The 14,705-nt window shown below is 50.7% G+C and overlaps 1 protein-coding gene across 1 annotated transcript in view; it reads left to right on the top strand.

Annotated features, from left to right (window-relative positions):
• LOC144762990 (uncharacterized) overlaps positions 1-14,705 on the top strand; it is a 318,770-nt gene that overhangs the window by 172,653 nt on the left and 131,412 nt on the right. The window lies entirely within an intron of this gene.

Below are 14,705 nucleotides of genomic sequence, written 5' to 3'. Positions count from 1 at the left end.
TAGAGGCATTTTCCTGTACCAATACAGCAATGGGTTCTTATTAACAAAGACCTCTGTTGGGTCATCCAGATAGGCCTGCACCATCGACTCAAGGTTCTCCACGGTTGCTCCACTTTGCGTACCATCTGTGCCCTTTGCAGCACTGTAACGAGCAAACCCTTGATGAGTTAGCCAATCCTCTTCCGACAATATTATTGCTTGGCCTGGTGCAGGTGAGGGCGATGATACGGTTGCTGCTGGTGTCGTTAATGGCTGTGAGGGAAAGTGACTCCCTTCGGCCACAGATTCAGAAGTGGAACTTGATGCCGGATGGCCTGCTGATTCAGTTGTACTTCTGCCATCTCCTTGAATTTTCTGCCGCTCTTTTTCGAATCGACTGGCTGACACAGCTAGCCAATGTTTGTACTTTGAAACATCTGCTTCATCAAAAGGAATGAATGCTTTGCTGGCCACTGCCTTTTTATACCGTGGATCCAGAATAGTGGCACAAATGTAATGTTGTTCTGTATGTATGTTTTTAAGCCTTTGATTGTCAACTAGGCGGCTTAATAACTTCTCCGCCAAATGATATGCATCTTGCTTTTCAGCATCATCTCGGAAAGTTGAAGACACCGCCTTCAGTTGGTGCTCTAGCATGCGCAACAATGGGATAGCTTTGCCCAAAGAACAGTCCTCCCTGCTGACTTCACGCGTGAAGACCTCAAAAGGACGAAGCATGTCTGTCAGGCTTGCAACTAGCTTCCATTCCTCCAACTCTAGCCTCATGTCTTTCATAGTTGAACCCAGTTTATAGACATAATCATTTATTACCCCCCACTGCTCAGACAGACGCTCAAGCATGTAAAAGGTTGAGTTCCAACGTGTTGCCACCTTCTGGATGAGTCCTTTGACTGGCAGTCTACGTTCATGTTGAATGCTCCACAGCTGCTTCCGGGCCTTAAAAGAATGGCTGAAATGTGTGCAGATTCTTCGGCAGGTGGTCAGTAACTTGATGACTGTGTTTTCGTTTTTCAAGAAATCTTGCACCACGATGTTAATACTGTGCGCCAAACACGGCACTCTGAAATATTCACCATCAGCCATGGCCCTAACTATATTACTGCCATTATCCGTGGAAACATAACCAACTATGCAATTTCTTGGATGCAGCCATTCAGCGACCTTCCTATCAAACCCGTCCAAAAGCTTAGGTGCAGTATGAGTTTTCTCCATGGCAAACATGACTAATGTTGCATGTTTCCGAGCAGCTTGAAAAACTGTGTCTGGGTCAACACCTGCACTTGTCTTGTCTCTAACCCCTGCAAAAGAGACCCAGTGTGCAGTGATGCACATGTAATCAAGGGCTTGGCAACTGGTCCACATGTCTGTTGTCAAGTGGATAGTGTGAACAGCACTCTTCTGCAAAGCTGCCCCAATCACCTCTAGCACTTCTTGATGTAGTGCTGGAACCGCAACTTTGGCAAAATAGGACCGGCTAGGAACCTTCCATTTAGGGCAGCCTGTTGCCACAAATTCTAGAAAAACCACCCCTTCCACGAAAGAAAAAAGGAGAAGGTCTAGCGCTAGCATTTTAGCCAGCTTTGCGTTATACAGACGTACCGTTGGGTGGTTGCATTCAAATAGCGCATCCGACCAAAACATGCTTCTAATGGTGGGCTGGGACATTTTACTTGATGATGATGATGATGATGCAGACTTCAAACCAGTTAGGCTCATTGAAGTAGTTTTTCGCATTGGTGTCTCTCCCAGACTCTTAGTGTGACTCATACATGTTGCAGGGGTAGAGGGTGTGGGCGCTACCACTGCAGTGCTGCTGCCAGGGGTACTGGGTGTACCAGAAGAAAATGTCGGTCGGTTCTTGACTTCCCCCCTGCACAATCAGCCCCTCGTCAGCATCAGATGCAATGTGAATGGATACATTTGGATCAGTTCTACTTTGGACTTCCTGGATCTTACTAAGGTGCGCATACCACCGGATAGGGTGGTGCTTTTTGAGATGACCTCTCTTGCCTCCGGTACCATAGTTGGTACCAAGCTTACCCCGACTAACTAATGCTTTACATATCGAACAAACGACCATGTTTTCGGCCTTTTGGCTAACAGTAAAAAAGTCTCAAACTGGGGACTGGAGATGTCTGCTGGTGGTGGAGGTGCTACTTTCACTTTCAATGCCAGATGATGTGGAGGATGGGCGTGGCTGAATTCGTTTCTGTTGTTCACTTACAGCACCACTACTTGAGGTAATGGAGGTCGAGCTGGATGGAGGTCCCTGCCGGCCCTTCTGACTAAAAAAGATGGAAGCTGTAGGTCGTGTTGGTGTTGTAGTTAACTACGTTAGTGGTGGTACCAGTGCCACGCCGCCCACATCTCGCTCAGCAGCCATTCGGGATAGGGTGAAAATGTCTGTCTGCTGCATGTCTGCTGGGGCTGGAGTGATGTCTGTGATGACTGGGTCGTCGTCAGACTGTTCATCAGCATCAGAAGACACCACTTCTTGTTCGTCGTCATCACACATAAGTCAAAGCCTTGCGGGAACCTTACTTTTAGGCTTGGCTACCTTTGTCGGCTCATGGCGTGCCTCACTCTCAGACTGCATTTGTGGGTTCCAATCAGGATCAAGGTCATCAGAATGAAAGGGGCTTGAAGAAGAAGAACTGCGTTACTTACCTGTAACAGCAGTTATCCAGTATTGGTGTCTTTCATAGATTCACATGCCTGAATCATTCCCCGTCGTCGAGACGGGAGCCTCCGGTACATAAAAAAGTAATGTCCTATAGACATACATAGAGAAAATAGGCCTAAGGGTCTCCCCTTAGTAGCCTTTCTTTGTCCTTATGCAAAAAGGACCAAACTCTCACAGTCAGCCAATCAGCTCCGACCTCCCTCTAGAACCTTCCTGGGAGGAGCCTCAGTCCCTCAGATTTTCGTACGCACTCAGCTAGTTAGGCGTAATATTGTTAGAGAGGGATGTGAGACTTCCCAGGGGAGGCGGGAGGGTTGCATGTGAATCTATGAAAGACACCAATACTGGATAACTGCTGTTACAGGTAAGTAACGCAGTTCTTATCCAGTATTAGGGGTGTCTTTCATAGATTCACATGCCTGAATCAGAGTAGCTAGCAATTAGACATGCACATTCGTGATGGAAAGGTGTCCTGTAGGCATGTTAGACAATGCACACATTGTCCTATAGCATGTAAAAAGACAGCATAAGCAGAGCATCACAATAGCAGAGAATGTGCATACCTGGATGGCGGGATGAGGGAAGGCTCACCTCACTGAAAGAGATGGCGTAGCACCGCCTGGCCCACTGCTGCATCCTTCTGAAGTTCGATATCCAGGCAGTAGTGTCTGGAGAAAGTGTGCGGTGACTTCCAGGTCGCCGCCCTGCATATGTCCAGGATCGGCACTCCAGCGAAAAGTGCTGCTGAGGTGGACATTGCCCTGGTGGAATGTGCAGTGACATGATCAGTCAAAGGCCGTCCGGCCTTGGTATGACAGAATGCAATCGCTGAGGAAATCCATCTCGAGATGCTTTGCTTCGTGAGAGGCAGGCCCATTCTTGGATTGCTGTATGCCACGAATAGTTGTGAAGATTTTCTGAAGGCTTTGGTTTTATCCAGAGAGAACTTTAGACATCTCTTGAGATCTAAAGAATGGAGTGCTCTTTCGGCTGCGGTGGAAGGGTTCGCAAAGAAAACCTAAGGACTATTGGTTCATTGAGATGAAAGTCCGAAGGCACTTTCGGTATGAACTTAGGGTTCGGTCTTAATATCACTCTGTCCTGTCTGAATTGCATGTATGGATCCTGAATGGACAGAGCTTGAAGTTCGCTTACTCTCCTGGCCGATGTTAAAGCGAGCAAGAGCGCAGTTTTCCATGAGATGTATTTGATGGATGCCCGATGAATGGGTTCAAAGGGATGCCTCATGAGTTGGTTGAGAACTAGGTTTAGATGCCACGTCGGGGGGACTTTCCGAGGCCTCGGAAAGGATCTATAAAGCCCCTTCAGGAATTGTTTGACCAGTCTACTGGACCACAGGGAAGGTCCCGTGAAAGTTCTGGTGAACCTCGATATAGCTGCCAGGTGGACTTTTATGGATGCATGTGCCAGTCCTGATTGTGCCAAGTGCAGTAGGTATGGCAATAGCTGTTCAGGTGTGACGTACAGTGGTTGCAGGCCCTGGTCCGAACACCAAATGCAGAATCTTTTCCATTTGAGAGAGTAGGTTTTGTTGGTACTGTCTGCTCTCGCTTTTGCCAGTATATCCCTGCAGTCCTGCGGGATATTCAGGCCACCGAACTCTCTGTGCTCAGGAGCCAGGCCGATAACCTGAGCGATTGCAGGTTCGGGTGTTGCACCTGCCCCTTGGACATCGTCAGGAGGTTCGGGTGTTGTCGCAGACGAATCGGTGTCTTGATAGAGAGCCGAAGTAGATCCGAGAACCAGTGTTGTCTCGGCCAGGACGGGGCAATCAGGATTAGGGTACAGGGCTCCGCCTTCATCTTCCTGAGGAGCCTCGGGATCATGGGAAACGGAGGAAAAGCGTACGCAAACACGCTGAACCAACGGATGGAAAAGGCATTCCCCAGTGATCCCTGTTGGGGATGCCAGCTTGCGTAGCTTGGGCATTTGGCGTTCCCCTTGGTGGCAAACAGGTCGATTCCTGGGACTCCCCATTGAGAGAAGATGTGAGTCCGCGCGCTGTCGCTCAGTTCCCACTCGTGGGAGAGGGATCTTTGCCTGCTTAGGGCGTCGGCGATGGTATTGTCCTTGCCTGGCACATAGTCGGCTTTGAGTGTGATTCCATGCAGCACTAGCCAGTTCCAGATCTTCTGCGATTCGCGTGATAGAGAGAGCGAACGCGTTCCTCCCTGTTTGTTGAGATAGTGCATCGTCGTGGTGTTGTCCGTTTTGACGAGCACTGGGGAGTGCTGGATGCATGGTAGAAAGGCCTGTAGTGCCAGATACACGCCTCTCAGCTCCAAAAGGTTTATATGAAGCTGTTTTTCCTGAGTGTCCCATTTGCCGCTGATCCGAAGGTCCTGAAGGACAGCGCCCCATCCCTCCAGGGAAGCGTCCGTGGTGATCACCAGAGGTGTTGCCGGAAGGAGAAATGACAGTCCTACGGTCAGATTTTTGCGACGCCTCCACCAGGTCAGACTCTTGGTCATTTTGGGTGTTATCCATACAGTGTCCTCGAAAGAGCCAGTACTTTGAGTCCATTGGCTCGCGAGCGCCTCCTGGAACGGGCGCATCCTGAGTCTGCAGTGAGGGACGAGGAGTATACAGGAGGACATCATGCCCAGGAGGGATGTATAGGTCCGGACCTTCAGTTGTGTCCTGTTCGCCACAGCCGTGGCCAGGGACAATATCTTGTCTGTCCTTTCCTTCGAGGGGAAGGCTCTTGCGCACTCTGTGTCCAAGGTTGCTCCGAGGAAGGTAATTTTTGTCGTAGGGATGACACAGGATTTCTTGAGATTGAGAGTTAATCCCAGCCTCTGAAAAAGATTTGTGCAGGCGCTGGAGGATTCGGCTGCGTCTTTCGCCGAGGGTGCTTTCACCAGCCAGTCGTCTAGGTAGGGGAAGACCTGGTGACCCATTTGACGCAGGAAAGCTGCCACCGGTGCAAGGCACTTCGTGAAAATCCGCGGCGCGGATTTGAGGCTGAACGGTAGTACCTTGAATTGATAATGTTGCCCTGCAACCTCGAACCTCAGGAATTTTCTGTGACACTTGAGGATGGGGATGTGGTAGTAGGCATCCTGGAGATCCAAGGATGTCATGAAATCTCCTTTTTCTAGAATGCCTAGTATTTCTTGAATCGTCACCATCCTGAACGATTGGGCCTCCACTTGTCCTCTTTCTGGTGTACAAGAAAGAAGTGGGAGTAAAAGCCCTTCCCCTTCAGGGGTGCTGGAACGCGCTCGATAGCTCCTTTCTTCAGCATTACAGAAATTTCCTGGAGAAGCAGGCGTAGGTTTTTGTGCGCCCGTCTGCGTGGAGGAGTTCTGGGAGGGATGGTGGTGAATTTGAGGGAATGGCCAAAACGTATAATTTGGAGAACCCACCGGTCCGTGGTTATGAGTTGCCAATTGTTGAGGAAATGGGTCAATTTTCCTCCAAGTTGTAAGGAGGGATAGGGTGTCAGGACTGGCTGGAGTAGCCCGTCACTGGCGGCCGCCAGTGCCCCTCTTCGCATCCTTGCCTCTGAAGTTCGATCGTCCGTAGGACGATTGACGGCCTTGAGGTTGCTTGTGTTGGTATGGACCTTTGTTAGTATAGGAGTACGAGGACCTATTCTGATAGGAACCTCGATACGAGGACTGCCCTCTGGATCTGTTGCCTCGAAAGGACTGGGTCCGGGACTGTAAGGTACCCAGAGCCCTGGCCGTATCCGTGTCCTTCTTTATGGTTTGCAATGCCTCATCGATCTTGTCCCCAAAAAGGTGCTGGCCATCGAAGGGCATGTCTAAGACCTTGGATTGCACCTCCTGGCGGAACGACGTCGCCTTAAGCCATCCTTGACGGCGTAGGACCGCAGCTCCAGCAAGTTGACGAAAGCCAGTCATGGCAGCATCAATAGCACAGTCTATTATTTCGGCTGCTGAAGTTTGACCCTCCACTAGTAGAGCCTTGACTTCACCTTGGACTGTGTCAGGCAGGTCTGACAAATATGGGGCTATGTCTTCCCAGAGTTGGCGATTATAACGCCCCAACAGGGCAATGGAGTTGGCCACCTTGACGGTCATGGCCGAAGTTGACGTGAACCGTTTTCCGATTGTGTCCAGCTTCCTGCCTTCTTTGTCCGGAGGAGCGGACAGCGGGGAGGAAGGGTTGCGGGAGTGCTTCTGGGCCGCCTGTGTGACCACTGAATCAGGTTTAGGGTGCCCATTTAGGCAAGCCGCTGCAGTCAGTGGGGCTTTGTATTTCTTGTCCAGGCGTGGAACAACCGCAGACACAGAAGCGGGCGTCAGCATCAGTTTCTTGCCTTGTTCCCACAGAAATTCTATTATTGGAATAGATTTAGTCGTCTTTTGAGTCTGCTCCTTAAAATTGTGCAGGAAGCATTCAGTTTCTGTGGATTCGATAGCCATATGGAATCTCTTTGCCGCTCTTTCAACGATTTTATGGAAGCCGCCGATGTCTACCGGCGGCGAGTCCGCTTGGCGCGGTTGGGGCGAAGCTGGTGACGCCACATACTCATCCTCCTCATCATGGGTAGAGTGGGCCTCCTGGACTTCTCCTTCCTCCAATTCTTCCTCCTCCTCATCCTCGTCTGATGACACTACCTCCTGAGGTTGGATCCTCTCATGGTGGGCTTGAGGGAGAGGTCGAGACTGTTTTGGGGCTGCCGCTGGTTTATGAACGATAGGCGACTGATCTCTACTGTCAGCGTCCGGGAAGCGTTGTTTGTAATCCTGTACAAGGAATTTCAGGTCGTTCACCAGAGCAGCTGGCAGGCATATCATGGGGGTAACCTCCGTGCTGACATTAGTGTGGACGGAGTGCTCCTGGTAAGAGATTTCCTCTATCTCCTCGTCAGTGCTTTGGCATTTGACATGTAGGTCCGAGATGGAAGTAGCGGGGCCCAGGTGGTCATCCTCTTCTGAGTCTTCACTCTGGAAGATTTCGTGAGGCGGCTGCATCTCCACTTTGCTTGGAGACGTGGTTTCCGGCGTAATATGCGGTTTGGTAGTCTTGCCCAGCGCAGGACTGGAGGTGGAAGCCGCCGACGGCGTCGTCGACGGTGGTAGCGTGAGGGATGACACCTCCACGAGCTTGGATTTCTTCCATGTTTCTGAAAGCGCCTTCGTCCACGACGAGTCCTCCGTCGACAGAGTCTTTAAGTTCGTCGACGACGACGACGAGTCCTCCGTCGACGGCGTCTTTAACTTCGTCGACGACGACGAGTCCTTCAGCGACGGTAAGGTCTTCGTCGACGGAATCTCCGTAGACGGCAACTTGGTCGTCGACGACGACCGCGACGTCGTCGGTGCACTCGTCGACGGCGAGCCCGTCGTCGACGTCGTTCTCGTCGACGTTTTCGCCGTCGACGTCTTCGCCGTCGATGCCCTCGTCGATGCCTTCGTCGTCGGGGCTGTCGACGGTGGGTTCTTCGTCGACGTCGTCGTCGACGACAATAGGCTCGTTAGAGAGGATGCCGTCGTCGACGGCGTAGTTTTCGTCGACGGCGTAGTCTTCGACGTCGACAGGGTCTTTGTCGTCGACGACGATTTCAGCAGTAAAACAGAGGAAATAGGTCTACCTGTCGATGACGATGATGGAGATGTCATCGTCGACGGTGAAGGAGACAACCCTGACGTCGTTGACACAGTGGTAGTTACTGAGGTAGTCCTCTGGGCAGGTCTGCTAGATGACTGAGCAGGCTTCTTAAAAGTCTGATTATCCTTAACAGACACAGAAGATGTCGTAGATCTTGCCTCTGAAGACTTCTTGGCTGTCTTCCTAGGAGGAGTGTCTGAGGGGCCAGGGGAAGTTACCCTTGGCCTCTTTTGAGAGACTTCTGAGACCTTAGAGACACTACCCTCGGAAGATTCCAGAGTGTCTCTGTCCTTAAGCCTGTCGAGCCAGATGAGAAGGCGACCTTCCCTGTCTCTCACGGTCTTTTTAGGGAAAGACCTACATATTTTGCAGTCTGCAGGGACGTGGTCAGGATAAAGGCAATATAAGCATAAGGTATGCTTATCATCCACATGGAGCCTTTTCTTCCCACATGAAGAGCAGGCCCTGAAAAGGGCTTTCTTCTGGGATTCAGACATCGAAGAAAGCAGTGGAAAGAAAACACTTACTGCCTCAAAGTGTTACTGAAGTAATCCTTGAAGATTGTAGAGTGAAGATTCACTTTCAAAGGAAAGTAGATGATTTTTAAGGAATCCTGAGAAGAGCTCAGGCTGGAGACTCCCTAGCACAACGTGCGGTAGAAAATCTGAGGGACTGAGGCTCCTCCCAGGAAGGTTCTAGAGGGAGGTCGGAGCTGATTGGCTGACTGTGAGAGTTTGGTCCTTTTTGCATAAGGACAAAGAAAGGCTACTAAGGGGAGACCCTTAGGCCTATTTTCTCTATGTATGTCTATAGGACATTACTTTTTTATGTACCGGAGGCTCCCGTCTCGACGACGGGGAATGATTCAGGCATGTGAATCTATGAAAGACACCCCTAATACTGGATAACTTGTAGTAGAAGTAGCCCTCCTTGACCTTTATCTTGCTGGGGATCTGGAAGACAATGGATCATCCTCAGGAGAAGTGGTTTCCTCGGATGATACCTCCGCTCGAATATCAATTTCCTGATGTGCCCCTACTTCTGGAGGAAAAAGCGTTGTAGGCAGTTGTGCAGCTCCATGAACCTCAAGTTGCACCTCTCCATGCACCTCTCCTTGCGCCTCTCCTTGCCCATGAACTTGCGCTTGTTCTAGTTGCACCTGTGGTTGTCGTTGCAGCTGTGGTTGTTGAACACTCGTCAGCTGAGTTACACCCGACGTTGATTGGATGGTACTTTCTTGTGATGAGCCAACATCACTGGTCGATGGGGATTGAACAACCAAAGTGGCTGCCGTAGCAGCACTCATGGTCTTGGACCTAACTTGGCATGGTGGCACTGAGCCCAAGGAAGCGGAGGTGCTGCTTCCAGCTTGGTCCCCGGCGGACACCGCTGCTGCTGCAGGCGTAGTTTTTTTCCCCAAAAAAGTTGTCTGTGGGCACACCAGTCTCCTTGGTAGGTGGTGCCACTTGCTTCTTCTGCTCTTTCTTACTGGCAGTGGCACTGGCAACTTTTTTCGCTGAGGCGCTACGGCCACCTTTCTTTGGGCCCATCTTCTTCAGATGTCAGAACAGCAGGCCGCAGTTGCATGAGTTGCAGAGTTGTCTTGTCTGTGGCCACACGTGACCTCACGTAACGTTGTGCTGCACACACCGCTGCAGGACTTCTTCCTGGCACTGGTGGTTCTCTTGTGCACCTAAAAGCAATGGAAGCCAGAGGAACATCAGTTAAACACCCCAAAAAGTCAAAAAACGCACACAAATCACCACAATCCAATGCCATCCATGCCCTCAATGATGTTTAAATTCAAGACACCCCACAGAAAGACTTGGTCCATGCACCACTCACTACCCCTAGGCCTAATGGAAGAAAGCAAGGCAAACTGGGTGCAGGCCTGAGCACACTGCCTGGCTTCAAAATGGCCCCTTGACCCCCAGCCACATGGCCAGGCCCTGCCTGGACCAGGCCTCAAAATGGTCCCCACCCACATGGCCAGGCCCCAACACCACCCCAAAAAGTCGACAAACACACAAAAATCAACACAATCCAATGCTATCCATGCCCTCAATGATGTTTCAATTCAAGACAACCCACAGAAAGACTAGGTCCATGCACCACTGACTACCCCTGGGCATAATGGGTGAAAGCAAGGCAAACTGGGTGCAGGGCTGAACACACTGCCTGGCTTCAAAATGGCCCCTTGACCCCCACCACATGGCCAGGCCCTGCCTGTACCAGGCCTCAAAATGGCCCCCACCCACATGGCCAGGCCCCAACAATACCCCAACAAGTCGAAAAACACACACAAATCACCACAATCCAATGCCATCCATGCCCTCAATGATGTTTAAATTCAAGACACGCCATCATTTTCAGAAGGTTTATGCTTCCTGCGGTGGATTTCTTGTGCAGAATTGCAATTTTTGCAATTTCGGGAAAGCGAGGTGTTCAAATCTCCCGCCGGAAGTCAGCTGCGTGCCGCATCTACGTGTTCGGCATTGTTTACTACCGCAATGCGTAATCGCGGGGCCTTATGACGTACTCGCATTGTCAAACTCGCTGTGCAAGATGGCGAGCCGCGATGACGTAATTGCGTTCGAAAAACTCTCGCGCGATCACGCAGCAAGATCCAAAATGGCGCAGCACACGCAAACCCGGAGAAAAACAACTCGGCGGACCCAGAACCACGGTAAGTCAACGCCGCTCACGCGATATTGTATTTTTCAAGCGCGACCAAGCAAAAAAATCCGCAGCTTGCGTATATGCGGATTTTTGGGCAAATACGCGTTATTCGTGGACCGCGAATTTGCCAAAAATCCGCAAATTCCGCAAACGAAACGGATTTTACGCCCACGCTTAATATATATATTTCACATGACTACTTGCCAAGGGAGGCGGGTGGGTTGCTTATGACTTTGATGAGGATACCCTTGGAAGAGAACTAGGATTACAGGTAAGTAACTAATCCTTCTCTTCCAGGGGATCCTCATCAATAGTTATAAGCATATGAATAGAATAGCAAGCCATTCCTACGTCCTGCGGGCAAGTAGACAGAGAACTATTCAGATATCAGAAAAACCGCCATTAGGCGAACACAGACTCCGAAATCTCAACACTGGAAGAGATTCCGCAAGGAAGCTTGGCCCGCTGGGGAACAGCCTTTACAACGGGGGCATTACTCCGCGCTGCTATTACAACGCTGCTTTTACAACGCAAGTCGTTACATGGACTTGCGCTGGAGGGCGCTGTTGGATAGGGAATAGTTTAATTTTCTATTCCAACACCTTCCCTACTGTAACGTGGGCTGGAGTTGGAATAGAAAATTAAACTATTCCACTATCCAGCGCCCTCCAACGCAAGTCGTTGTAACGACTTGCGTTGTAATAACAGCGTTGTAATGGCACGCGTGGTAATACCACGTGTTGTAATGTCTTACAACCGGCCCACTTGGGTATCTGCTCTGGAGTCTGAATCTAGGCAGTAATGCCTGGTAAATGTGTGAAACGATTTTCAAGTTGCTGCTTTGCAAATCTCGGCCATCGGTACATTATGTAAGAAAGCTACTGTTATCTAGGTTGAGCCCATGCGCAATCTACCAGCAGGTGTAAACCCCCTTTAGGGAAGGGTAACAACCTAGAGTATCAACTTCTAGTTAAAACCCCAGCAAAAAAGGAGATATCCTTTTGGTATCACTTAATGCTTGATGAGATGGATGGCGAATTCCAACTCCCTGATAAAATCTGGGGAAGTTCTTTTCCAGATCTGGATGTTTTGATGCTTTGGCTTGGATCTTTCCAGGTATTATGGGAAATAGTGAACCCAGCATGGCTGCGAAGGAAGCATCTTTTCTCCTTGCACAGGGCCTACTATTTGCCGCAAAAGATGTCAACATTTGCTATAAATCGATCGGTTGTCTGTGCGAGGTGTTGGGAAACGGCGGCTTCAGATATACACATGTTTTATGAATGCCCTCTCCTATCTCAATTTTGGGACTCTTTAAGTACCTTACTTACAACCTCCCTAGGTCGTCAGATTACGATAAATCCGGTACTGGTAACTTTTGGAGTTATGGAGGGTGTGAAGGGTCCTTCCAAATGTCTTCTATTTTACGCTATGCTCCTGGATAGAAGAGAAATTTGTAAAAAGTGGAAGGACACCACACCACCACCTCTTTCTGATTGGCAGACATCTATGCTACAGACCTCTAAACTAGACCTAATGAGATCAGGCAACACTAACAAGAGAGCCTTCTGGCATCTCCTCAAGTGGAACTAGCTTTGAATCACACAGGTTTTGTTTTTTCCCCCTCTTTGCTGTAGTCAAGAAGATCAATATCTCGTTCCCTTGGTAGGAGAGCATGGGCAGGGAATGGGGCTCCTGCAAGATAGTGTCTCTGTCTTTCAAGTTGAGCACTCAGACGATCATTGGTTTGTGTTGGGCCCCCAGGAGAGGTCTGGGCACGAGAGCCCAGTGAACCTGCTCCACAACAAACCATGCTGAGAAGCGATCCTAGGGCATCTAGGATCTAATCCAGCTCTCCAAGAAGGTCACAGCTTGCGTTAGTTCCACTCTCTCCGGAATGCCAATGAAGCCAGGTATGATCTGGCAGGAGTGATTTTCAGTATCCTCAGCCCGTCAATGGAGCTCAGCGGTGTGAGTCAGTAGCCTGGAGACTTGCACCTTCAGTTTCCCAACATCATCTTCCACCAAGGATGTGCAGGATTCCACATCAGAGATCCTGGCCGTCATGTTTCGGGGGTCTTGTCTGGTGAGAACCAATGTCGACAGGCAATTCCCCTATCTTGGTCTCGACAGAGTCCTGAGAGGAATGGATAGCCTGGAGGATGATGGACAGATCTCACTCCATTAAAGGATTTATAGCTAGGATGGCCTCTTCAGAGGTGGAGCAACCTGTGATATACTGGTCTATGCAGGTTTGAGATGGAGGAAGTTTTAATAGTTTATCCTTGCCCATGGTGAGCATGTGGGGAGGGAGATGTTCCCCATTGAGGTAGACCAATTCAAAGAGGAGGTAACACCTCATGGTCAGGGGACCATTGCATAGGCTAGGGAGGGCAGGGTCAATACCCTTCTTACACTCCAGCAGATATCCAGCAGGAAGCTTCCCAACCAGGAACCAGTTCCACTATACGTGGCCGCAAGGTAGGCAATGGCGTCTCGATGGCACCTCGATCAGGCAAATATAGACTGTAACCTGTCGTCTTAGGGGCTTCGTGGTGCTATGGGTGCCATGAAGCCTCAAGATCGATGTACCAGAAGGATCCACAGTCCAACACCTCTAAGTCCGTCATGGCTGCTAGGTGTCTTGTGCATGATCCACTACCAGGCTGCCTTCCTCCCAGTCCATGGGGTCTAATCCTTGAATGGGGAGCAAGACCTTAGCACTTGGATGGAAGACCATACATCAGGAGCCACGTGAGGGTATAGTTGAGTACCCGGGGCAGGGAATGCAACCAAGAAGTCCCCCCAGCATCCTCAAATCAGCAGGTTGTGTGTGGAAAGTGACCCCGGCAATTCAGGTGTTATGGGGCTAGGAATAAGTAGGCTTCACTACATCCACCCAGTGCCCCCAGTTCGGCGCCACCCCCCAGGGAACCCAGTACCTGGATCCACCGCAGAAGGGGTCCTTGACGAGTAGCAATTCTCTTACTGTGCCCTACTTCTCTCAGGGATTTACACAGTTACCAGCTCCCCCATGCAGTCTCCTCAGCTGCTCAATCATCGCCCTGCCGAGGACCTCCTGGGGATCAGCTACTAGCAAGCCATTGCGGAGCCAGGCAGGACAAGGGCAAGAAGGCCTATTCAGAATGGCCCGTCCCCAAAGGCTGGCCTGGTCATGGGTCTAGAGGAAGCCCAGACATCGCAGGCAGGTAGAGTCAGCAAAGGGGGGGAGGGGCTGAGATCCTCCAATATGACCCCCGCTCCAACAATAAGGATCTGTGCGACTCACCAGGCCACAGCCCGCCCCCCTCCGCAGGCTATCATCTGGAGTCTGAGGTCGTAGCCAGAAGCAGCCAATCGAGGCTTGTGCTGTGATACGAGCAGCAGACCAACAGGCCAAGGATAGACCTCTATGGCAAGCAGGTTGGCGGCAGTCCAGTGTGCTCCACATCTGTCCCGGGCCATGAAAGTCACAGAGGCAGCACAGCTGGGGGCCATGGAAATGTTCAGCCGACCACACACGCCCTCCTCAGAGCCCCAGTGGTACTGGGTCACAGACCCTCAGTGCAGCCTTTCAATGGGGCAGCCATCTTGTGTGTGGGCAGGTCAGATGCCACAGCCCCAGGAGACAATCGTGGTGTCCAGCATAAGCAGGATTTCTGCGAGGCAGCCACAGGCAGGTACAGGAGTAGTTTGTGGTGTCCAGGGCTCCTGAGACTAGCAGCGATATGAGTGAATG

Source organism: Lissotriton helveticus, chromosome 6 (assembly GCF_964261635.1).
Source record: "Lissotriton helveticus chromosome 6, aLisHel1.1, whole genome shotgun sequence".
NCBI lineage: Eukaryota > Metazoa > Chordata > Amphibia > Caudata > Salamandridae > Lissotriton > Lissotriton helveticus.
Note: the sequence above shows the minus strand (reverse complement) of the source record. Positions and strands in the feature narration are given on the sequence as shown.